This window comes from Macrotis lagotis, chromosome 1, assembly GCF_037893015.1.
Source record: "Macrotis lagotis isolate mMagLag1 chromosome 1, bilby.v1.9.chrom.fasta, whole genome shotgun sequence".
Classification (NCBI taxonomy): Eukaryota; Metazoa; Chordata; class Mammalia; order Peramelemorphia; family Peramelidae; genus Macrotis; species Macrotis lagotis.
In genome coordinates this window covers 260,303,662-260,329,759 of record NC_133658.1, presented here as the reverse complement: position 1 = coordinate 260,329,759, position 26,098 = coordinate 260,303,662, and the positions used below count along the sequence as shown (strand labels likewise).

The 26,098-nt window shown below is 36.7% G+C and overlaps 1 pseudogene; it reads left to right on the top strand.

Moving 5' to 3' along the window:
- LOC141490255 (alpha-enolase-like) overlaps positions 1-6,653 on the top strand; it is a 152,293-nt pseudogene extending 145,640 nt beyond the window's left edge.
- Positions 6,654-26,098: the final 19,445 nt, after the last annotated feature.

The window sequence follows — 26,098 nt, the reverse complement described above, 5'->3', positions numbered from 1 at the left end:
GCTTTGAAACTACAAGGCAGAACTGTGTATGGGTAATAGAGACTTGTTATATTCAGTACCATCAAAGGATCCCCTATAATCTTTTCTTGACTAGTTGTCCAACTTCCTTTCCATCTTTGGGTTTAGAAATCATTAAGATGCTGCCCTGTGCACTCTGGATAGGCTTTCACTTCAGAGTTAGACTTCTTTTGCCTAGGTTTTCTCAGGCTGGAAAAATGTCTCACTCTGAGTTTAATCAGCTCTGCTGCTCCAAAATTTGATTTGAGATGTTATTTCATAGCATTGGGCTGCTGCTTCTAATCCTGCATATTGTCTCTGTCTCTCATTCCCCCTACCCTCCCATTATCTTTTTTTTTACCAGTTGCATTTTTTTTTTAGTTTTTGCAAGTCAATGGGGTAAGTGGCTTGCCCAAGGTCACACAACTAGGTAATTATTAAGTGTCTGAGGCTGGATTTGAACTCAGGTACTCCTGACTCCAAGGCCAGTGTTCAATCCACTGCACCACCTAGCCGCCCCCAACCAGTTGCATTTTATTGCTAGTCTCATTTACTAAATTTCCAAGTTTCAAGTATCCCCCCCCCCCCAACTGGGAAGGTGGGGCATAACTAAGCTTTATGAAATTTTTTCTGGAGTTCCACTCTTTGATAGGTACACCACTAACCAGAGTCCAAGAAAAAAGCCTGAATCCCATCTCTTTGGGATCAATCTCTCCTCAGGAATGAATCTGCATTTCATGGGGCATCCTAAATGCATTTTTTGGGGGGAAGATGTCTCCTTAGGCTACAGGAAGATTCATCTTTGTGAGTTCAAATCTAGCCTCATTTGCTAGCTTGTGACTCTGGGTAAATCTCTTACTCCAGTTTGCTTCAGTTTTCTCATCTGTAAAATAAACTGGAGAAGGAAATGACTAACAAAGATATTCCAGTATCTTTGTTAAGAAAATTCCAAATGAGCACAAAGAAATAAAATAATTGAAGGTATACCTGGAAGGTATATCAGATAAGAAAATCAAGACCCAGTGAAGTTAAATAAATTGTTTAACACTACATAGGTGGTTGCCATCAAAGATGAGGTCTGAACCCAGGTTCTTTGCCCTCAGAATCAGTGGTTTTTCTTTTCTACCATGGTTTCTGGTTCCTGGATCAAGACTATGGTTCCCTCCATCTCTCCTTCTTCTATTCCTCCTTCAAACATCTCTATTTCTGTTGAAGTTATTGACTTATTTCTGGTCATCCAAATTCTTCATCTTGGAGGCCCCCCCTCCTTGACTTTTCATTCTCCCGTCTGCCCTCCCACTTAATCAGTTGTCATCTTGTTAACTTTATCCATACAATATTCCTTTGTTCTGTTTCTTTATACTCATACAGTCACCACTCTAGTCTGTCATTTACCCCCTTTTTATGTTTGGGCTATTGCCTATGGGATGAAGTACAAACTCTTTAGGTTTAAAGGCCTTCGAAATCTAGGTTTAATTTACTGTTCCAGATTTGTAACCTTCTTTTTCACCTCACCTTCACTAGAGGCAGCTACGTGGTATTATAGTGCATAGAGCTCTGGGTTTGGAATCAGAAGGAGAGTTCAAGTATGATCTCAGACACTGACTTTGGACATGTTATTTAATACCATCTGCCTCAATTTCCTCAAAGGTAAAATGGGAATCATAATAGCACCCACTTTCAGGATTATTAAAGGATCAAGTGAGATAACATCTTAAAATGCTTAGCTTGTTCCCTCATCCTCCCCTCCCCTCACCCCTATTTGGTATTCCAACCTAATAGACCTATTTGGTATTCTCTGCACTAGAATCTCTCACTTCCAGGTCTTGGCATAGGGCTATCCACTGAGAACAGCTAACCTCTGTGATATCCTCCATCTTTACCTCTGAAATGTCTTAGTCTACTAAAGGCTCAACTCAGATTCCATCTCTTATGGGAAGCCTTTTCTAATCCCCTTAATAATCAATGTTCTCACTCTCCTCAAATTATCTTCTATTTACTTATTTGGTCACATGATTTAAAGTTCAGCAGAATGTAAGTTTCTTGAACAAGGTTATTTTTTCATTTTTTCTTTATGTTTCTTGTTCAATTGGTCTGATTCTTTGTGACTCCATGGACCATAGCACACCAATACTGTTCTTGGGGTTTGGGGGCAAAGATACTGGAATGGTCTGCTATTTTCTTTTCCAGTGGATTGAAATGTTAAATGACTTGCCTAAGGGTCACACCACCAGTAAGTAGCAGGGATAGAATGTGATCTTAGGCCTTTCTGACTCTAGACTCAGGGCTGTATCCACTATACCACCAAGTTATCTCTTTTATGTCTTGAGTATCTATTAATTGAGTTTATTATTTTGTATACTACCATGTGCCAGGTCCTTTGATGCTGGGAATGTTAAGACAAAAATGAAAGAAAGCTATTGCCTTAAGTAGAATACCCTGTCCCAAACTGGCCTTTGATCACTATTGGTTGAATTTAATCACACAAGGGTGATGCTGTTGAAAGAGCATTGGATTCAGAATCAGGAGTATCAGGGATTTAAACTCTCAGCTCTGTTCTTTAGAACTATTATCTTTCCTCCAAAGTATGTGACTTTGGAAAGATCAACTAATTGCTTGATACCTCAGTGTCCTCATCTATAAGATTAAAACATATTCCACACAGAACCTCTTTCTTAGAATTCTCACTGTGCATTGACAAGATCATACTGTTAATAATTAGAGAACAGTTTTCCTCTTCAACCAGATAGTAAATGTTTACAAGACTTGGTGTATCTTGCTATACCAGCAAGTGCTTTATTACAGCTAGGCCTGTCAGCGTGCTTCATAAGTAAAAATTACAATTTACAAAGTGCCTTTTTCACAGCATCCCCATGGGGTAGGTGATGCAAGCAGTCTCATACTTATTTTAGAGAGGAGGAAGTTCAGATTCAGAGATATAAAGTCTCTAGCCCACAGTCACCCAGGCAGAAAGTACTGCAGTCCTACTGATATCTAAGTCTTCTGACTCCTAATTCAATGTTCTTTGCATTATGCAATACTGCTTCCAAGTACTTGTCTATCAATTTATTAATCAGCCTCATAAAAGCTTATACATATTTTGAGAGCAGGTCTCTGCTAACAGGGTTTACCATTTGTGGATTTAACAACCAGATGCCAAGTAAGAGTGTTTTCCACAGGTCACAGAAAACAGGATTATATAAGGTGGGTCATTCAGAGTACAGCCTGCCCAATTAAACTAAATAAAAGATTCATTTCCTATAGCAGATAGGTCAATTTTTCCACCAGTGGTAAACATGGATTTGCTTTTAAAGACAGCTGTCAGGCACTGGATGGTGCCTTTTCAAAATGATAACTTTCAATCATACAGACAAGAGATTGTGATCAGAGTCATATATAACATAACTGAAAATCAGAGGGAAAAAGAAACCCTTACAAGAAAACCTGTCTGTGTGTGTGTGTTTCTCTGTCCATCTCTCTGATTATCTTTCTCTGTAGCTGTGTCTCTGTTTCTTTCTGTTTTTCTGTCTCTCTTTGTAGCCCAGTCTCTATGTCTGTCTGATCTTTATAGATTGGTAAATGTCCATTCTTAGCAAGATAACCCCATTTTCCTTGTATTCTTGGTCATTGCACTAAGGATGTTCTTATCTGAGTAATTGTTGAAAAAACTGTGCAATTAGCATTTAAGGGACTAGTGAGAGATGGTGCTCAGCACTGGTACATCTTTACTCCTGCTGGCATTGAATCAATCATTTCTGCTCAATACTTGAAGGAAGATTTTATATTATGTAGCAATTTTTCTCTAGACCACTCTCCTAAAACCAAGTATGGGTATTTCCTCTGTTATTAACCATGAGAGACTGGCATGATAATTCCATTTAATCATTCAACACTGAGTGGCTTTTACAAGGGATAGCACCTTGACTATTGTAAGAACAAAAGTACAACTATTTCCTCCTAACATCTCAAGTATATATTTTCCCTTATCTACCTCTATATCTAGGGAGAGTGGGCTAGAATTTGGTTCAGATTTTACACAGCATTGATCTCACCAAGTTCAGAGTAATATGCAACATCACTGGCAAATGAGACCTTGTCTTGGCTACTGCTGTCTGAATTCTGATGGTCTCTCATCTTGTTCTTTGTTTATTAACAGTAGACTGGTTGCAAAACCCATACCTCCCTAGAACTGGAACTGTACTTGTACCTGATCCCCCTCTGACTTAGAGCACCTTAGGAAGGTTTAGTTACAACTATCATTTAAAAAGCTTCTCAGATGTTTCTCATGGGGCAAACTTTATTCTCCTGTGTTAGGTAATCAGGTTTATAACAGGTTTGGCTTTAAAAAAAGGGGTGATGGATTTGGGTCATAAAGAGTCATTTTTGAGAAGAAAGTTAGAGACCTATTGACACAAGTTTAGTTCAGAGAGATTCCCCTGAAATATAGTCTAATTTGGAATAAATTGCCCTGTCACTCATTTACCACTCAGCCTATGGTCTCTTTCACAAAGACTCATCCCATTCTTTTTCCTTTTGACTTAATTTCTTCTTACCCAGACCTGAAGAAATAGCAGCTTTTTTTTTTTTTTGGAAACAATAGCTGTCTCATTGTTCAAGGGGGTGGGGACAAAATGACATGGGTCATACAGGAAAATTGAGCTCTGGGAGATCCGAAGTTTTTATTGAGTCTATTGTATTTCAGAACAACCATGACTTGAAAAAGAATTTATGACTTTCCTTTTGGAACTATAGGCTATTGATAGGGAATACAGACTGGATCTGTGACTTAGGATACTTCTGAAAGGGGAAATTTCCTTTACCAATGCAAGTCTGCACCTTTTCTGTACCATATAGTCTTAAATAGTTGCTTAGAGCACTGAGACACTAAAAGATTTGCCTGGGGTCATACACCCATTCAGTACCTGAAGCAGGTCTTGTTAAAAATAGTATTTTTTTCCAATCACATGTAAAAACAATTTTTAACATTAATTTATAAAAGGTTTTGAGTTCTAAATTTTCTCCAATAAAGGAAAGAATTTTAAATAGGTTTTATTGTAAAAAAAATTCCATATTAGTCATATTGTGAAAGAAGAAACAGACTAAAAGGGGGGAAAAAAAACCACACCATAATATAGCTAAAGATCCCTCTCCTGTTTTCTGAGACCAACGGAGGAAGCTGTCTCTATCCAGAAAGTCAACTGTTGATTTTGAAGATCCAGGCAAGAGAGATCTTTGATTCTTGAAGAAACCCCACTGTTGAAGTTGATCTCTACACAGGCAAAAAGTATCTTCCCAGTGTTAACTGTAATTTTTTTAGGTTAAAAATGAAATAACAAAAGTTAATTTATAAATGATGTTTTATTCTTAAGGATCTTACCAAAACCCATGGGTGGATTATATCATTACAAATATCAAAAGAGAGCTTAATGAGGAAACAATATTTATAGAATTTTCACAATGGATCATAAAATTTTGGTAGCCAATCAATCAGGTTACACATTTGTGCATAAAGATGTCATTGATTATGATTTTCTAACCCATCTGTAAGGTTTATTCTATGTCAGAACTGACAATGATCCAATTAGCACCAGGGCTACTGTCTCCTCTTTTAACTTGATATTTTATATTATTGTTATTAGATATAATATAGATATATAAAGCATTGAGATTTCTCCCTTTCCAAAATGTCATAAATACAAAAATTTATTTAGTCTCTTATCTAGATAACTAGAGTAGTTTCCTACCTTCTCAGAATGGTCTTGACTCTGATTGTTTACACAACTTTGACTTAAGCCAAACTTGCAGTTACAATTAGAGGGGAAATAGGCTGTATCACACAGACAGAGCTTGCCTTCAGATTTATAACTGGAGAAACACAGACCTTGTAGAGGGCAAAGGCTAACTTTCAGACTTACAAATCTCAATTGGAAGCTGATAGAACAATTTTGATCAGAAATATAAAATTAGTGAGTATAAGACTTAGACACTGGATTCTGTGCTCGGTGGTGCCCTAAAGCTCCAGGACAATGATAGCACTCTCTATGGGGAAAAGCACCTCAAAAGTGGTTGCTCCAACCCTGATTAGCAAAAAACTGAATGTTGTAGAGCAGTAGAAGATTGACAATTGATGATAGGGATGAATGGCATTGAGAATAAATCTAAATTTAGTGCAAATGTCATATTGGGAGTGTCTCTGTAAGACTGGATGGAACTGCTAAGAATCTCCTTATTCTACCATATTGCTAACCTTGCAAGCAATGAAGAAATCATCCTGCCAGTTCAAGCCTTCAATGTGATCAGTGGTGGCTCCTATGCTGGTAACAAACTGGCAATGCAGGATTTCATAATCCTCTATATTGGAGCAGCAAACTTCAAGAAAGCCATATGCATTGGAATTGAGGTCTATCACAATCTGAAAAATGTGATTAAACAGAAACATGAACAGGACTATTGTGGGGGATGAGGGTGACTTTGCTCCTAATATCCTGGAGAGTAAAGAGGCTCTGTAGCTGCTGAAGAGTACTAATGGTAAGACTGGTTATCCTGACAAGGACATAATTGACATGGATGTTGTTGCCTCTGAAATCTTATGGTCTGGGAAATATGACTTGGACTTCAAATCTCCTGATGAACCCAACATTTTGTACTTAATCTGAAGGCACTCACATTCTTTTTTTTTTTTTTTTTAAGATTTTTGCAAGGCAAATGGGGTTAAGTGGCTTGCCCAAGGCCATGCAGCTAGGTAATTATTAAATGTGTGAGTCCTGATTTGAACTCAGGTACTCCTGATTCCAGGTGCTCTATCCACTGAGCCACCTAGTCACCCCCTAGGCACTAACAATTCTAATGGAGGAGATACATATGGAAGATTTTCTTTGTAAATCCTATGGGAAAGTTTCATGATCTTTAAGATGCAATAGCAAAGTAGAAATAAATGATTCTTTAATTATTTCCATTGATAAAATATCAGTTTCTGATACTGGACCATTAATAATGCCAAGTACTTTAGGAATTGCTTTTCTAGATCTTCAGTAGCTGTAGGTGTAATATATCTAGAAGCAATTGTCAGGTTGCATCTCCACAAAGGTTACTTTCTAGGATGATGGCTTTTAGTATGATTCACACACTTGTATGATGGCTTACATTGACAGTATGGAAGTAGTGCCTGGGTTGTTTCCTGGATTGATTCCATCAATATTTGAGGTTAGTGGTGGTCAAAATGGTGGTGGTGGTAGTTTGACTTGCCTGGCCTCCCTCAGGTACCTTGTTGATTTAGCTAGTCTGGCTTGTCTGCTCTGTGAATATCAGTTAGTTGACCATTGGTAGAAGTTGCTTCCCCAGTGATGTCTATCAGCTTGAGGAGGAAGACTCCCTCCCACCTTGTCTCCCCTGTTATAATTCCTCCCCTCTATGACTGTAGGGGTTGAGACTGGAATTTGCTTCAGTGATTGGGGGTAAAAAGTCATTCCCAAAGCTCTAGGGCTCAAGATCCTGCAGGGACCCTTGAAGACAGTGGTAAAGTCAATGATTGTGATCTTGAAGATGGGTGAATTATTCAGAGAGGGGGCTTGCAAGGATTGGTGGGGGTTTGTTTATCAGTGAAGAAATCAGGAGGCTCTCTGACTCAGGAGTGCTAGAAAAATCCATAGATTTCAATTTATAAGTTACTGAAAAAAAATAAAAGTTAATTATTAGAGTTCTTTAAGGAGACAGTAAGACAAAGAAAGTAAGTTTCAATAGAAGCAATGAAGCTAAAGAAATAAAGAGCAGCATCAGCAGCAGCAATTGCCATGAGTAGCAGAAGAGAAGTTGAGGGTATGAAGAAGAGTTCAGATGCAAGTTACAGCTGGGCTGTCAGCAGAAATCAACTGAGTCCAAAGTTTGGAGAGGGAAAAACAGACTTTTCAAGGAACTCTTCTGGGAGAGGGAGGGTAGAGTAGGGGCAGAGTTAGAGGAGGGGGTTGGAGTGGAACCAGGGAGTGACTAAGGAGTGGCTTAATTCATGATCTAAGATTGTATTCCTGTGCATGTCTAGAGAGGTTTAGGTTATATTTAACCTTAAAAATTTATATATTTATATATATAGAAATTTATATAACTGAAGGGTCAATTTGACTGGGTAGTAGAGTCTTTGTTAACACAAGTTAGTGATGCTTTTCCTGGTGAGATAACTTGGGGATATTAGTTCAGATTTAACAATTTTAAAGATTAACTACTTTAACAGAGTGCCTGTTTGCTAGGCACATTTCTTGCTTGCTAATATGGAGTTCATCTATAAGTACAAGACCAATACAGAAAGTATTGTAACAATACAGAATATAGGAAAAAATTACAATTTCTCTCTTTGCTCAGAGTTTCTCTGCTTCAGTCTGACCCATCCTTCACATGCTACTTCAAATATTCCTTGATAATTTAGATTAATGTATACCATGGAAACAATGTAAAGACTAACAGATTACCTTGTGTCGGGGTGGGGGGAGGGAAGCAAGATTAGGGGGAAAATTGTAAAATTCAAAATAAATAAATCTTTAAAAAAATTCAAAATAAACAAAATCTTCAAATATCCTTTGATAGAGATATTCCTGCTGCTTCAGTTAGGTTGACCTTTTTGTTGGTGGGGTCTTTTGGCTCCTTCTCCATAAAAAATTTCTCTCTGGATCATGATTGTGAGGGCTGGGTTGGAAGCAAGACTGGTGTTCTGAAGGATGTTGTCACCCAGGATTCCTGTGCCCATCTGCTTGTTGGTGGTAGTTTGTCAGCAGCTGTTGCTGATGGTGATGAGGAAGGTGGTCCCCGACACATAATTTCTTTCCTAGATAATGGCCTCTCAGGGCCAGGCTGGAAACAAGACTGATTTTTTTTTTTTTTTTGGTTGAGGGTAGTGTATCCCAAAGGCTCTTGGATGTGAGGTCCTGGTACTCTACTAGTATAGGGAATAGGAAAGATCTCAGATAGGATGTAACATTTGATCAGAGTTCTGAAGGAAATTGAGGGATTCCAAGAAGGGGAAGTAAAAAGAGAGTGTATGTAGATTTTTGTAAAAGCACAGAGACAGGAGACAGATTATGCATATGAAATACAGGAAGATAGCTAGTCCAGCATGTGTTTGAAAAGAAGTAATGTATAATAGGACTGAAAAGGAGTCAGATTTTGAAGGACTTAAATGTAAAACTGATAGTTTGTATTTGATCCTGAAGATAATAGGGAAATCATTCAGAAATTCACAGAAAAACAAACAGAGGGTATTGTCTTTTGTCCATGTTCTAAAGCTTTTTCTAAAGAGAACTGACTAAACTCAGGAAACCATTGTATACATAAATAATCTTTTTTATGTTGGGGGAAAAACCCAATCTAAAACCCAAACCTCCATATATTTAGTTGGGGCTTTGTAATATATTCTGTCTCTCAGGCAACCAGGGAAACCAGATGCCATTGTGTGCTAAGTATCTGGAACATCCTGGAATGAAAGCTTTTGAAGTATTTCATGTGGTAAGCCTTTGGCTGTGGGGCAGATTCAGTTCAATTAAATACATTAATTCAATAATTATTTATGAAAGGCTTATTGCATGTAAAGCCTTGAGCCCAGCGCTGGAGGAAATGAAGTTTTGATAATATTAATAATGTTATCAACCCTTTATATAGAACTTTAAAATTTGCAAAGCCTTGACAGAGATTTCATTTGACCTTTATATCAACCCTAAGAAGGAGTTACTACTACTACTATTACTATTAATTATTATTATCCCTATTTTACTGCTATCAGAGGTTGTATCTAGGACTACCCATAACATTTCAGAAGCAGGATTTGAAATCAGGTCTCTTTGACTCCAAGTCCAGTCTAGTTTACTTTAGAACTACAATATCTATAATATCATATGGTCTCTTTCCTCAAGGAACTTAATTTCTATAGGGAGGTCAGAGATAAGCACATCCTAGCAGTACAGAGTGCTACATAATTGAATCAGAGGAAGGAAGAGAAGGGAACAAGTATTTGTTAAGCATCTGTTATGTGTCAAGAACTTTGATAAGTACTTTCCACACAATAATCTTGTAAGATAAATATTCTTATTATCCCTATTTTACAATTGAGAAAACTGAGCCAGATATAGGTTAAATGAATTTCCCAGGATCACACAGTCATTAAATGTCAAGGGCTGAAATCAGGTCTTCCTGATTTCAAGACTGGTGCTCTCTCTTCACTGCTCCAGCTGGCTGTCCTGAGACAGCCTGGTCCCTGAGAGTCAAATATTAATGTATGAGCATTTACACATTGGTAATGGACATTTACTACACAGGAATGCTTGGTTTTTGTTGCTGTTGATAGTTTAGACTTGAGAAAGTGATGAAAAAATGTTAATAATATGTATTAATTTAAAATGATGCTGTGTGAATACTTTTTAGGGGCAGTCAGTTGTAAAACATTTACATTTCTCAAAGGAATATATACTCCTTGAGAGCAGGGGCTGTTTTATTTTTTGCCTTTGTAGCCCCAGCACCTGGCATAGAATCTGGTCCCATTGTATTGGTTAAAAAGTGCTTGTTCATTGATCAATGTATATGAGAAGTCATAAGCTGGGATGGGAGGAAGAAGCAGCTGTTTCCTTTCCTCTTCTTCTCCCCCATTTCTCTTTCATTTCCTTAAACTGTAAAGGGGAGGCAGATGGTCACAGATTTCCTATTTAAGAGGGCTATCTAATGTTTGGATTGGTTGAGTGGAGGCTGAGGAATAGATCTAAGAGCTCTCATTGTGGGAGTGTAGGAATTCAATAGTGAAGTAAGAGAAAGAATGATATTCAGGGCATAGGGATAAGTCTGAATAAATGAGAAAAGGTGTATAAAGCACTGTGGAAAAACTAAGTTCTATTTATAAAAACAGTAGAACACAGGTTATATTTGGAAACAGATTGTGGTCAAGTTTAGCCAGATATAAATATAAATGCATAAGAGAGTGAGTGGACCCAACTGATTATGTCAGGGTGTTCCTAACTGTACTTGTTTCTTTTTTTAATGAGGTGATAGATACATTTAAATGTATAAGACAGTTAATTCTCAAATAATCTGCCCTAATGGTGAATCATGGTTCAGATAATCTACATAGAAGATAATATTTTAAAAATAACTTTCTTCAGAATGTGTTCTGTCATAATTTGAGAGAGAAAATTTCTTCAATAATTTATTTAGACCTAGGATAGTATTTAAATAATTGTAAAATTAACCCTTACCTTAAAAGAAGTCTAATTGTGCTATATTTCAGAGTCCCATATTTTATGGGGATAGGTTCAGGGACTATGAAGGGAATTTTAGACATAGGTTCTAGCATCAGCTTTTCTTGAACATGAGATTGAGAACAGAAGTAGGAACAAAGAACAAAACAATTTTAAGCCCTTTAGAATTTTTTTCCCCCTGTGTAGGAAGTACAAATAATGATGAGTTCAAAAACCATCAATAGAGAATTAAGAAGAGAGTAGAGCAAAAGAATTTTTATTCCTATAAGTTAATGTAAACGGAAAATTTATAGAAAGTCTTCTCAAGGAATTTAGTTGCAAAAGTGAGGTAAGATATGGGATGATAACCTGCTGGGATGGACAAATCAAATAATGACTTTTTGAAGACAGGAGAGACATGGTCATGTGTGTAGGCATCGGGAAGCAACCAGTAGACAGGGAGAGATTGAAGATTAGTAGAGTAGTGGTAATAGAGGAGGCAATCTTCTGGGGACAATAAGATATTATGGTAAAGTGAATGAAGTGAAGGAGAGAGTGGAGAGAGCATCTGAGTGATACGAAATGAGGAGATGGGAAAAAAAAAGAACTCTCAGAAAATGACCTTATTCTTTTTCAGTGAAATATAAGGCAAAGATCTAAGTTGCTTTAAATTTAAGACCACCTATTTGTGAAAGAAAGTGTCCAGACTTGGTGGGGGATTTTTTTTTTTTTAGTGATAGTGTTCTTGCTCTATCACCTTAGTACAAAACCTTACCTAAAAACTAATTAAGTCTAACTAGCTAATAAATAATCAAAGGGAAACACATTAGTAGCAGCCAGGAGTAACACTACTTGAAATCTAGCCTCTAAGGCAAGTGCTAGTAGCAGCCATCCTTGATGAATCCAGGTCACCAGTAGGAGTGGGAACTATGGAAATAGCCTTGGAAGGTGTACTACATAGGGGGAAAAAACCTCCCACCAAGACTGGACACATTGAGGTGACCCTTTTCATTGTCAAAGTGCACACCTCTACAAACACCAATGACTCCATAATATCTTACTGTCCTTAGCAGATTGCCTCCTCTATTAGCACCACTTGCTACTAATCTTCAGTCTCTTCCTGTCTACTAACTGCTTCCCGATGCCTATATACATGACCATGACTCTCCTGTCTTTAAAAAGTCATTATTTGATTTGTCCATCCCAGCAGGTTATCATTCCATATCTTACCTCCCTTTTGTGACTAAATTCCTTGAGAAGGCTTTCTATAAATTTCCCTTTTACAGGAATTTATAGGAATAAAAATTCTTTTGCTCTGCTCTCTTCTTAACTCTGTACAGTTGGTTTTTGAATGCATCATTGTTTGTACTTAATAAATACTTTTTTTCATTCATTTATAATTTCCCCTTTACCTAGATTGTTGCAACAGCCTATTAATTGGTCTCAATGAAGTCAGGCTCTCCCATCTCCAATTCATCTTCTATTCAGCTGCCAAATTGATACATGGTTCAGGTCTGATCATGTCATTCCTTTGCTCAAAGAACCTCATTGGCTCCCTAACATATTTAGATTAAAATAGAAAACCCTTTGGGGGGCATTAAAACCTTTTGCAATTTAGCTCTAGTCTATCTTTCCAGGCTGATTATGAATAACTTCCCCTCACGTTCTATACCAGCCAAACTGACCTACTTGTTCTTTGTACTGGACATTCCATCTACCAATTAATGACTCTGTACTGTAATGACTCTATTCTTGAATTGTTCTGCCTCTGTTTGGAATACCTTTTCCCCTTTAATGCAAGTGCTACTTCCTTCAAAACACCTTATTCTACTTTCTCCTGATTTTTTTTTTTTTAGGAAAAACCTGTATTTGAGAGACATTATGGCCAAGAAAGCTAGCCTTAGACTGAATCTGGAGAATGGGGTTCATATCTTACTTTAAACAGACACCAACTATGTGATCCTGGCAAATCACTCAATCTCTCAGGGTTTCAGATATCTCTGTAAGATAAGTTTGAAGGAAGATGTTGATGGATGGTGGTAGAAGTTCCTCCTTTAAATTCCCTATACCAATGAAATCTCAGGCCGATTGAAAATTCCATATTCCTTTGTTTGAGACCAAATTATTTCCCCTTGTAGAATGTAAACTCCCTGAGGGCAGATACTCTCTAGATTTTGTACTTTAACATAGGGCCCGATGCATAATAGGCACTTAATAGCCACTTCAATGCTTTAATTGCCTTTGTAAAGGATCTCTTGCCTTCACCCTGCCACTTTTCTTCACTGAGGCATCATAATAGGTACAGATATAGTACACAGAGTTTATTATTCATGAATTAGTAGTAGAAACTGTCTGGAGCCTGTGAACTTAAAAAATATCTTGATAATTATAGTTCAATTTAGTTGATCTCCTTCCCAATTGATTTTCCTTTTATTTTGTGCATTTATGAACATTATTCTGAGTAAGGGTTCATAGGTTTCATCATACTGCTCTCTAGCAGTATAGAAGTATAGAATATAAGTATAATATAGAGTAGAATAGAATAGAATATAGAATATAAGTATAGAAATAAATAAGTTAAGAACTCTGGACTATAGTATAAAGGATGGATGTCCACAAGGCATTAAAGGAGCATTAAAAATGGATAAGGATATAAGATGTAGATAACTTAAATCAAAGCTATAAACATCAGTCATAACATTAGTAAGAAGCTACCAGCTCTGTATTAAAATATCAACTAAACTGATTGATTGGTCAATCTTGACTGACTAGGTGAAGGAACATGGGATATAGAAATGAATATGAAATATGGAGCATGGAATATGAGATGTGTATAGACTATGGATATAAACATAGATATGAAATATTGAGTATGGAATACTGATATTACTACAGGCAGTATTTTGTATGGCAAAAAGAATTTTAAAGAGAAACAAGTAATTGGGGGATACTTTGTCCCACTGATAGATATTGGTACCTTTTAGTTGGAGAATCATGGAATCATGGAATCCCAGAGCTAGAAAAAACTTCAGAGACCATCTGGTCCAATTAGTCATATTTTCATCTAGGCAATGTTTTAAAGTTAAACTTCTAAATGGATAATTGTACTTGGAGATGAGGGGGATACAAAGTTTAGGTAAGACATGGCTCATATACTCATGGAGTGAATGAGAGAAATACAAATAACAATAGCGTACTATAATGTGATAAACACATTAGGGGAGAAAGGGCTATATAAGGTCTGAAAGGGATGACTTCAAAGAGGAGGATCTTTGAGATGGTCTTTAAAAAGTTAGGCAGGAATTCAGTAAGGCAAAGGGGAAAGTGAGGATATAGGGAATATATCATAAAGTAGAATATTCAAAGGTATGGAGTCAGAATGGAATATGAATAGGAAATGTGTAGATGACAAATTAGTAGTAATATGAAAGAATGGAAGGGCAGTAATATGAAAGAAAGTTAGTGTTTATGGTAGTATTGGTTTGTGAATGATCTTGAATACTAGGTAAAGTTACTTGAGCTTTACTTAGCAGGCAAGAGGAAATCACTGAATATTTTTGAATTGATAATATTACTGAAATCAGAATATGTAAGACTTAAAAGTTTCTGGATTCTACCTTCCTTCCTTAATGATCTGGTGTTCATATAACAATGCTACTTGATTCTATAGACTTGGTACAAGATACAAAAAACATTGTGAAATATTCACAATAGCATTAGAAGAAAATGACAGTTTTGAACCTCAACCAAGATGAAAGTTGAAGAGAAGCACATAAGTGAGAAGTTGAAGTCATCTAACTGGAATGGGACTGGTTTCTGGTCTTGGCATTTTCTTCCCTCTTGGTTTAGAACTGTTAAATTATAATTTAATTTTTAAATAAAAACTCTTAATTTTTTCTTTCAGTTCTGAGTTTTTCAGATGACTGCTACCTCAGAATTTTGAAAGACCAGTTTTAATCTCTAACAAGATACCTGGTGTATGCATGCATAATAATGGACCAGGAGTGGACCATTCATAAATGGTGCTCCTCCAATGTGACTGTTAGTACTACCTTCTTTATTCAACCATGTGTATGCAGTGGATTCATCTGCCTTTATCTATGAGTCACTATGGGAATTATGAGAACTTCTTGAGTGTTTGGGTTCCACAGCATATGAGAGGTTGCTGTTAGGATCTCTCAGAACAGTATATTACAAAGGCAGGAGTCCCTGATTATTGATTAGACTGAAAAGACACAAACTTACATGCAGGAATGCGGAGATGAATCAAGGGGAAAGATGATTAAAGAAGTGACTCCGACCAATCACTGAACTAAAAGAGATCCCCTAACCTTACATGAAGGTGCCTTAGCCAAAGGGAGACCAAAAACCAGCCTGAGCTAGTCAGGAGTTGACCTAGGGTTTTTTGTTTGTTTGTTTGTTTGGTTGGTTTTTTTTTTAGGTTTTTGCAAGGCAATGGGGTTAAGTGGCTTGCCCAAGGCCACATGGCTAGGTAATTTTGAAGTGTCTGAGGCTGGATTTGAACTCAGGTACTCCTGACTCCAGGGCTGGTGCTCTATCCACTGCACCATCTAGCCACCCCTGCACCATCTAGCTGCCCCTGACCTAGGTTTCTGACATTTTGCAAGTATATTTGCTTAATAAGTCCCATGCATCAGGGCAGCTAAGTGGCACAGTGGATAGAGCACCGATCCTGTCATCAGAAGTACCTCAGTTCAAATCCAGTCTCAGATACTCAATAATTACCTAGTTTTGTGTGACCCTTGGCAAGTCTTTTAACCCCCTTGTCTTGCATAAACCAAAAAAAATGTCTCATACATAGTAATATATACTCCCCTCCATGGACGATTGAAGTTTATCAGCATAACATGTATCATATGACCTGGGAGGAACTATGTTAAAGGGTGTCATGAGGGGGATGTATCTTTTAGATGGTACCCCAATGACAAAGGTCTATCAGAATTCAGAAGGGAGGGGAACAAAAGTCTTCCTATATAAAGTTGGACATTGTCAAGATTCGGGGCACTCCCCATTAGGATGATTACTCATTCCTGCGGTAATGTAAAATAAACCCTTTAATCACTCCAGGTTAATTTTCATTATTAGGAACATTTATAATAGGAATGAATCTGAAGTTGAATGAAGTTTGATAAACAAACTGTGGGCTCTGTTATTATGATTGAATTTTTAAAAAGTTTCAATTCTGGGAAATAGGAGACTGTCAGCATTAAATTTCACAGTAATTATCTTGGTTTGGCGATTTCTATTTTTCTTTCTGTGGGAGAAACTTGTACTAGTATGGAGTAGTGAAAAAAGCAATCAACTTGAGATCAGGTCTTCTTACCCACTTAACACTCAGCAATCTTAGATAAATCATTTCATTGTTCTGAGTCTCAGTTTCCTTTTTTTTCTCTTTTTTGGTTTTTGCAGGCAGTGGGGTTAAGTGACTTGCCCAAGATCACACAGCTAGCTAATTATTAAGTGTCTGAGGCTGGATTTGAACTCAAGTCCTCCTGACTCCAGGGCTGATGCTCTGTCCACCTGCATCATCTCAGGTTCTTTAACTTTAAAGATTTAGAGTTTCTTTAACTTTAAAATGGGGATAATAATCTCCTTTCTTCTTTTGTCAAAGGATTGTTATAGAAATGTGACATAAATGAAAGCTACTAAATTGGCTAGGTAGCACAGTGAATGGGGTGTTGAGCCTGAAGTCAGAAAGACTTACCTGTCTGAGTTCAGCTCTGGCTCAGACACAAGCTATGTGATACTAGGGAAGTCACTTATCCCTATTTGTCTCAATTTCTTCATCTGCAAAATGAACTGGAGAAGGAAATGATAAACTGCTCATAAAGAATCAGGCACAACTGAAAATTACTGAACAACAACATTAAAAATACTACTACTAATATTATTATCCCACTGGGGTCTCATGGAGTCTCCACAAGCATAGAGCCTTCATGACTCTTGTTTATGTTCTTGTCTAGACTTTTAACAGACCATGGGAATTTAGTTAAGTCATTTGTATCTTTGTGTTTCTGTTTTATCAACTTTACCAGGAATGCCAAATGGAGATAGTCATGCAAATAATACTTTTATCCTTAATTTTAATATTTTATTTTCTCCTAATTACATGTAAAAAAATTTTAAACTTCAATTTTTATAATTTTGAGTCTAAATTCTCTCCCACCCTTCCTCTTCTCCCTGCTCATTGAAAAGGCAAGAAATTTGATAAAGATTATTCATGTGCAGTCATGCAAAACATTTTTCTATATTAGTCATGTTGTGAAAGAAAACACAGAGAAAAACACAAAGCAAATAACATTTAAAAAGTTTGCTTTTTTTTGATGGATATCTTGGATAAGGCAAAGTCTTTATGGATGGGCTCAGAGTTGATTGCCATGTAATCATTCAGATTGTAAATGGTCATTCTAATGATGAGATTGTCCTCCTCCTCCCCATAAACATTCCATGTTCATATCTGCCTTCCTACCTGAATGAATTCTTTTTCTTTATCCCTTCTTTCTCTACAATCTCTCCCTACCCACCAAAAACAAAATAATCATAAAAAAAAAAAACTTCTCCCTGGAAACTCACTCCAACTTTGAACTTCAGTGCTGAAAGTGATTTCTGATCTTGCAGCCTCTTCTTCTGATTGGTCAGTTTGTCCCAGAATCTCCATTTTAAGGAGGAGATATAGACCAGGCATAGATTCATTTTTCTTCAGTCTGAATCCTGAATTTCAGACACTTCAGCATCTTCATCTTTTCCCTACTTCCTTCTTTCAACATTTTTTTTTATACATTGTCTTCCTCCATTACAATGTAAGCTCTTTGAGAGCAGAGGCTGTCTTCCTCTCTGTTTATATTTCTAGTGCCTTAGCATAGTGCTGGAATATATTAGTTGTTTAGTGCTAGAAGATTTGATTTTCTGGGCCTTTCTTTTTCTTCTCCATAGTTTTGCTCATCCCTTGAAGTCCCAGTTCAAGTTCCATTTCCTTTGAAAAACACTTCTCTGACCACACCAGCCCTTGTTCTTTTCTCACCTCTTTGCTGCTACGAATTTTATTCTTTAGTATGAAATGTAGCCATGTTTTAATGTGGCTTTGTCTGTGTTGTTGTATTTACCCAATTAAAATGCAAACTCTTTGAAAGCAGGGGCCACCATCTTATATTTCTCCTGGACTGTTATTTTTAGTCATTTTTCAATTGTGTCTTCATGACTCCTTTTGGGGTTTTCTTGCCAGAGTTATGGAAGTTGTTTGCCATTTCATTTTAACTCATTTTACAGATGAGGAAACTGAGGCAAAAAGGATTAGTGATTTGCTCAGGATCACACAGCTAGTAAGTGTCTGAGGTCAGATTTCAGACTCTAGGTCCAGTTCTCTATGCATTGCACCACTTGTCTCTTTGACTACACACATTTCTAACTCAGTATCTTATATACTGTATAGATACTTGATCATTTTAGAAGTTATTACTAATTACTCTTCCTGCTAAAATGACAGGTTATGTTATAGCTAGAAGGGACCTTAAAGACCATAAGCTCCAACTCCCTATTTTACAAATGAGAAAACTGAGAAGTTAACTGCTTTGCGCAGTGTCACTCAGATGGTTGGTGAGATAACCAAGTTGATAATTCTTGCTTCTCAAATTCTGGTTCATTGTTTCTTTTACCATACACTCAAACCCAAACATGATTGAGTTGGTGAAACCATGTAGATATGATCTTGAATGAACTTTCCTAGATATTTCCACAGAAAATGCCATAGAGATCTTATCAAATTTTAAAAACACAATGACTAATATCATATTTTATAATCACAACTGGGTTAGGCAGAATTTTATTTGAAAATAAATGTAGTATTGGGTCTGAGAGAAATGATCATTATTAAACATTGATTTGAGGAGATCCAGAGTTTTCCTACCATTTATAGTTCTCGTTTCAAAGTTCAGTCTTGAAGGACAGTGAGTTAATTCTCCTTACTCTTGGTCAGACCCCATTTAGCTTTATAAGGAACTTAATTTCATTGTGTTCTACTCAGGTTTGGGTGGGAATAAATTCTTTGATTAGATTGCCCAGGACTGGGAGTAATTTGAAGTAATGAAGTTCATTAGACTAGGTTCAGCCCCTCATTGTAATGTTAATTCTCTCATTAATTATTAACCAATCAAATTGATTGCAATCCTCAGAAATCTTCTTCCAAGAGCATATAAGCAAGTGAGTCCACTGCCATTACTGTCACTGACTTCTTTTATTGATAGGATGTTAGCTTTATTAATACAATTATTAAATCACCCCAAAACTAGGTCTCTTCAACTTTTTAAATGTCACAGGGCCATTGCACCCCTTGAGAGTAGTGTAGCTGTGGATAATTCATAAAAACTACCAGGGTGAAATGGTGATGGTGACTATGTTGCTTTGTAGAAACAAAAAAAATCTGTTATCACATGGCACACTTTCACATAAAATACTGTAGAGGCAACACAGCTAGAAGTTGTTTCCATAAGGAAGGAAAACTGCAAAATGTATAAGAATTAGTCATGGAATCACTGAAATTTCTCTCAGGTCATCCAGCTACTTGGTATGAGGTTGAAATACCTTATATTGCAACCTATTCTAAAAATAATGACAAATTCTTTTTTAAGTGATGATTATTATTTTTTTTATTGCTTTGAATTTTACACTTTTCCCCTAATCTTGTTTCTCTCTCTCCGCCCCCCAAATAAGGCAGTCTGATAGTCTTTACATTGTTTCCATGCTATACATTGATCAAAATTGAATGTGTTGAAAGAGAAATCATATCCTTTTTTTCTTTTCTTTTATTTATACATTACTAAAATATTCTTGTTTAAAAATAAACATAACATTGATTTCTCTCTCATCTATGGGGGTGGGAGAGGGAAGTAAGATTAGGGGAAAATTGTAAAACTCAAAATAAATAAAATCTTTAATAAAGAAAAGAATCTTGTCTGCAAAAAATATAAATTGCTGTACTTCAAAAAAAATTGTAAAATTCAAAATAAATCAATAAATTTCAAAAAAAATTAAAGAAGAAAAAAAGAATAAACATAATACCCCCTCCCCCACAGAAAAATATAAAACCTCATGAGAAATAAAGTAAAAGAAAGATAAAAAAATGTGTTTCAGTCTGTGTTCTGATACCATTAGCTTTGTCTCAGGTGGATTACATTCTTTATCATAAGTTCATCACAGAAGTTACTTCCATATTTTTCCACAGTTGCTGTTGATGATTGTAATTTCCTTCATCCATTCCTTCCCACTATCATCTATTATATTTTCTCTCTCCTTTCACTCTGTCCCTCTTCTAAAATGTGCTATAGGGTAGCCGAGTGGCACAGCTGACAGAGCACTGGCCCTGGGGCCAAGAGGCCCAAAGTCCACATACCACAGGCCAACCAATCCCAGCACCTTGCAAAAAGTAAAAAAAGAATGCATTATATCTGACTATTCTCTCCTATGATCTACCCTCTCTTCTATCACCCACATCCCCCACTTCCTCTGTCCCCCTTCTCTCCTTTTTTTGTCTAGATGTCTATATCCTATTGAGTATGTATGCTGTTTCCTTTCTGAGCCATTTCTGATGAGAGTGAAGGTTCCCTCATTCCCCCTTGCCTTTCGCTCTTCCATGTCATTGCAAAAGCTCATTGCAAAAAAAAATCTTTTATAGGAAATATCTTAGCATATTCCACCTCTCCTTTCTCTTACTCCTAGTACATTTCTCTTTTAGTCATTGATTCCATTTTTACAATATATTATATCTTCAAATTCAGCTCTCTCCATGTTTCATCTATAAAAGCTCCTTCTACCTGCTCTATTAAATGAGAAGGTTCATTTGAGTATTATCAGTATCACTTTTCTATGCAGGAATACATGTAGTTCATCATCATTAAGTCTCTCATAATCTACCCTTCTCCACTCTCTTTGCTTCACCTGAGTCCTGTACTTGAAGGTAAAACTTTTTGTTCAGCTCCGGTTGTTTTAACAGGAACATTTGAAATTGCTCTGTTTCATTGAAAATCCATCTTTTCCCCTGGAAGAGGCCGTTCAGTTTTGTTGGGTAGTTGATTCTTGGTTGCATTCCAAGCTATTTTGCCTTCTAGAATATTATATTCCAAACCTTATGAGCCCTTAATGTAGTTGCTGCTAAGTCCTGTGTGATCCTGACTGCATCTCCACGATATTTGAATTATGTCCTTCTGGCTGCTTGTAATATTTTGTCTTTGACTTGGGAGTTCTGGAACTCGGCTATAATATTTCTGGGGGTTGTTTTTTTGGATCTCTTTCTGGGGAGATCGGTGGATTCTCTCAATTTCTATTTTGCCCTCTGCTTCTAGGATATCAGGGCTATTTTCCTGTAAGAATTCTTTAAAAACGAGGTCAAGGTTCTTTTCCTGATCATGACTTTCAGGTATGCCAATAATTTTAAAATTATCTTTCTTGAATCTGTTTTCCAGATCAGTTGTTTTTTCAATGAGATGTTTCACATTTTCTTCCAATTTTTTCATTCTTTTGGTGTTAAGTATTGTGTTTTGATTTCTCGCTAAGTCAGCAGCTTCCTTTAGCTCCATTCTACATCTGAAGAATGTGTTTTCCTCAGAGAGCTTTCTTATCTCCTTTTCTATCTGGCCAATTCTGCTTTTTAAAGCATTCTCCTCAATAACTTTTTGAACTGTTTTATCCATTTGACCTAAGCTGGTTCTTAACATGTCATTTTCTTCAACATTTTTTTGGATCTCCATGACTAAGCTGTTGACTTTGTTTTCATTTCTCCTGCATCTCTCTCATTTCTTTTCCCAATTTTTCTTCTATCTCTCTTACTTGATTTTCAAAATCTTTTTTGAGTTGTCATAGCCTGAGCCCAATTTCTATATTTCTTGGAGTCTTTAGATGCAGAAGTTGGATTTCCTTATCTTTAGAATGAGTATTTTGATCCTCCATGGGATCATAGACAAAGTATTTGTGAATGGTCTGGTTCTTTTTTTTTTTGCAAGGCAAATGGGGTTAAGTGGCTTGCCCAAGGCTACACAGCTAGGTAATTATTAAGTATCTGAGCTCGGATTTGAACTCAGGTACTCCTGACTCCAGGGCTGGTGCTTTATCCATTGTGCCACCTAGCTGCCCTGTGGTTCTTTTTTTTCCTCTTTACTCTTTTTTTCCCTCTTTACTCATTTCCCGAGCCCCTTGAGCTTTTGAGTTTTATTGGGACACCCCCACAAGGACCTCAGTGTGTGAGGCTCTGACTTTTTCCTGGTCTGTGAATGACCATAAGTATATCCCTCTGCCATGGGACTGGGGGCGGGGTTCCTGTTCTATGTGGGGCCTAGACTGTGATCAGGATCTGAATGTGGTCTGAGCCCCAGAGTCCTGTTCCAGGGACAGAGGACAGACCTCAGAAGTCTCTCTCAATTCTTCTACCTTCAGTGGGCTGAGCACTCAGGGCACAATTGTCTGGAGGCTCCTGCTAGCCAGCTCCATGGGCCTGCTTCCGTTTCCTGGATCTGGGCTGCTGCTGAGTGCTGGGGCTCAGCTGAGTGCTGTGGCCATGCTGGGGTCCTGGGCTTCATGCTTGCTCTGGCAGAGGTATCCCTACTGATTTTCCAAGTTGTGTTTGGTGCTCCCTGGGGTGCAGGTCAGGAAACTGCTTCTGCTGCCAGGAGCCATGGCTCCCAGGTGCCCTGGGGCTATTCTTGGGAGGTTGAAGTTCCTTCAGTTTGGCGGGACTGCTCCTCTGACCCCATGTAACAGAGATTTTCCACTATTTTCCAAGTTACCTTGGGCTGGAGAATTGCCTCACTGGATCTTTCTGTGGGTTCTGTCTCTCAAAAATCTAGTTAGAGCCATAATTTTAAGATTTTTGAAATATTTTGGAGACAGCACCTAGGAGAGATTCTTTTCCTGCCACCATCTTGGCTCCACCCTGAGAAATCATATCCTTAAGGAAAAAATAAAATATAACAGATAGCAAAATTACATAAGATATCTTTGGTCTTTGTTTAAACTCTACAATTCTTTCTTTGGATATAGATGGTATTCTCCATTGCAGATACCCTAAAATTGTCACTGATTGTTACACTAATGAAATGAGCAAGTCCATTAAGATTGAGCATCAACCCCATGTTGCTGTTAGGGTGTGCAATGGTCTTCTGGTTCTGTTCATCTCACTCAGTATCAGTTCATGCAAATCCTTCCAGGCTTCTCTGAATTCCTATTCCTCCTGTTTTCTAATTGGACAATAGTGTTCCATAACATACATATACCACAATTTAAGTCATCCCCCAATTGATGGACATTCACTCAATTTCCAGTTCTTTGCCACCACAAACAGAATTGCTATGAATATTTTTGTATAACTGATGTTTTTACCCTTTTCCATGATCTCTTCAGGGTATAGACCCAGTAGTAGTATTGCTGGACCAAAGGGTATGCACATTTTTATTACTCTTTGGGTGTAAGAATGATAGATTATTAATAAAAACTTGAAAACATTCTAAAACCTCATTAATAAAGATATAAAGTAATGCAAAAATTGGGGAAAAAATTAAGAAAATTCACTGCTTGTGGGATTGTGAACATAGGTGGATTCATTTATTGTTGGTGGAAGGGCAAATGAATCTTTTTTGAAGAACATTCTGGCAGATTATATAAGTAATCAGAGATTATATAAATAATCACTCCCTCTTCTTCGCAACAGACCCCAACTATCTAAATACCCAACATTTGGGAAATGGTTGAATAAATGATTGTACATTAATATATTGGAATGCTGTATCTCTATCAAGACTTACTAGTTTGAAGAATATAAAGAAATCTTGAAATAAATTTATGAAGTCAAAGTACAAAAAAAAGCAGAACACTAACAATAACCAATGAGAAGATAAGAGAATGAGAAAGTATAGACAAAGAATCCTGATGGGGACTTAGAGAAGTGACTGAAATAATCTCTTTCTAAATCAATTGAAAAACATTTTATTTATCTTAAATATGTTTTTTTGATACTGTTTGAAGGGGTAGAATGAGTGCTGGACTTAGAGTCAGGAGACCCCACTTTGACATTCACTGATATTTTAATTATAGGAGGTCATTTTGCCCGTCTAAGTCTCAAGTTTCCCCATCTTTAAAATGAGTTCACTAATAACATATTACATATTTTACCATATAGGATGGTCAATGTGAAAAGTGCTTTAGAAGCTTTAAAATGCAATCGAAATGGGAGCCAGTATAATTTAAAATGTCGTTATAAAAATATTTTCATGCCTGACAAAATATAAGTAGAGTTATACTGCAACTAGCTCTAACTGGTTCTCAGGAACAGATTGTTAAAATTTCAGTGTTAACAATTGGTAAATGCTGCAAATCAGGGCTTGATTTATTGTTTTGTTGATTGCCTAGTATCATGAAAGTAATGGAGAAAATATTAACAATTCTGATTAAACTTAAAACTGTACCCCACATACTCTTTTTGGAGAGTTGATTGTTAAACATTTATCAAAACATCATTGATATAAGTAACCTCTAAAAGATCTAAGTCAAAAATTATACGTATAAACTAATCCAAACTCTTGACCTAAACTATCCCCTGCAAAGATGATCAAATTTAATTAAAATTGGAGTGGGAGAAGAGAAGGGAAGATTGCTTTTATCTTTCCATTTTTTTTCTTTGCAAGGCAATGTGTCTGAGGCAGGATTTGAACTCAGGTACTCCTGACTCCAGGGCTGGTGCTCTATCCACTGCACCACTTAGCCACCCTTATATCTTTCCATTTTTTTGATAAAAGCATAAGATTCCTTCCTTCATTTTTGCCATTCCTGGTAACAAACCTCTATCCTCAGACTTCATTTAGTGTTTTGTTTTAAGATCTTTGAATCACAGGTTTTTAGTTGAGAAATAAATTGAATGCACTTAGGAATTAGAATAAGGTAGTGTCATATCTTTCATCTATCAGTTTTTGTCTAATGTCATTACTAGACTCTGACATAATAAGATCAAGAATAAAGCCTTATCCAATCTTTGTATCTCCCTTAGGGCAGAACACAGTGCTCTAAACTGGTCAGATGATTTAGTAAATGTTTATTGAATTGAATGGAACTGAAACATTACTGAGTCACAGAATGGGAGCAGGATAGCTTCCTTTAAACTGCTGCTCTCTAGAAGTGATAGAACCTGCTTGACAGGGACTGGAAAATTTTGATGAGACACTGTTTCAGAGGGTTACCACTAAGGGAAAATAGAATGTTATAAAGGACACTGGGGTTAGAAACATGGATTTGAGTTCTGGCTCTGATATTTACTGGTTAGATAGATGAGAATGGGTATATTCACACATTTTTTAACCTGTTTACTCATCTGTAAAATAAGCATAATCATATTTTTACTACCTATTTTATGGGGCTGTTGTGAAGCAAGCACTTCATAAAATTTAGGGTTATATGATTTTAGAATTAGAAGCAAAAGTGTGCTAGAATTAACTAATACAGATCCATTTGTCAAATTTTTAGTGTGAGTATTTACAACTTAGAAATTGGCAAATGCTATAAATCAGAGGTTAGTGATTATCTAGTCTTAAGAAAGTGTAGGAGAAAATACTAATCATGTATTAAATATAAAATTATTTCTTGTTTTGGGCAGAGGTAGTTAAAATGTTTTAGCAAACTTCAGAAATTGAATCTTAGAGTTTAAGACCTCAAGAAAAGCCAGCAAGTAAATGTCTGATATAACATTTGAAACAAGGATATTTGACTCCTAATCCATGGCAATTTTCAATCAAGCAAGCACTTTCAAATCAGTCAATTAACATTTGTTAATTACCTACTATGTATCAGGCATTTTGCTAACTGCTGGAAATAAAAACAGTTGTCCCTGAACTCAAGTATTTTAT